General features: G+C 35.8%; 1 protein-coding gene across 3 annotated transcripts in view; it reads left to right on the forward strand.

Annotated features, from left to right (window-relative positions):
* The window catches only part of brsk2a (BR serine/threonine kinase 2a), a 182463-nt gene that overhangs the window by 148670 nt on the left and 32978 nt on the right, over positions 1–815 (forward strand). The window lies entirely within an intron of this gene.

The raw sequence follows: 815 nt of genomic DNA on the forward strand, positions 1-815 counted from the left end.
AACCAAGTGTAGTCATCCGAAATGATGTCTACACAAAACCGTAGAGAGACTTCCGAGCAAGAAAGACCAACAGAATCAACATAGCCTGACTGCTGTGCTCAAAGCAAACTTGAGAAAAATGAAGTATGCAACCATGGCTTAAATCCACTATAGGCTGAGTACTAGTTTAGCTTAGATGGGCACTTTATAATGTTGTATTGCTCTGTTTTGATTCCATAAAAAGAGCTGTTAAAGCAGCTGTTGTGTGACAAAATATTTTTTTCACTGTTGTTGATGGACAGTAATATTGTGTGAGAGATTATGTGTGAATAACTGCTCCAAGTGAAAAACATTCATGTAAAATTGAAAATCGAAATTGTTATTTCAGTAAATATTTGCATTTTGCACATAGAAAACTGATTCATGATTCCATGTTGATGAGAGCATTAAAATGGGTACAAATTTGACAAAAAATATAAAAGGAAATTCAGAAATTATAAAAAATGCATGAGTAATCATGATTAATTTTTAGTTAATTTGCGTTAATTATGACAGTTGCATTTTTAATTACCGTATTTTCACAACCATTCGGCGCACCGTATTGTTGGGCGCAGTCTCACTAACGGGTGCTATTTTGGTATTTTACACATAGACAAAACGCACTGTATTATTGGGCGCAGTTTTACAGTGGTAAAACATACGCCAGCTTAAACATACGGCATGCGTGCACGCACGCTAAAAACACGTTAGCTTGAAGCATACGGTAGCATGCTAAGACATACGGATACACGCTAAAAACACGTTTTTAAAAAGGCAACGGAAGCAAAACTGAGTTC

This window comes from Hippocampus comes, unplaced genomic scaffold (genome assembly GCF_001891065.2).
Source record: "Hippocampus comes isolate QL1 unplaced genomic scaffold, H_comes_QL1_v1.1 scaffold104, whole genome shotgun sequence".
NCBI lineage: Eukaryota > Metazoa > Chordata > Actinopteri > Syngnathiformes > Syngnathidae > Hippocampus > Hippocampus comes.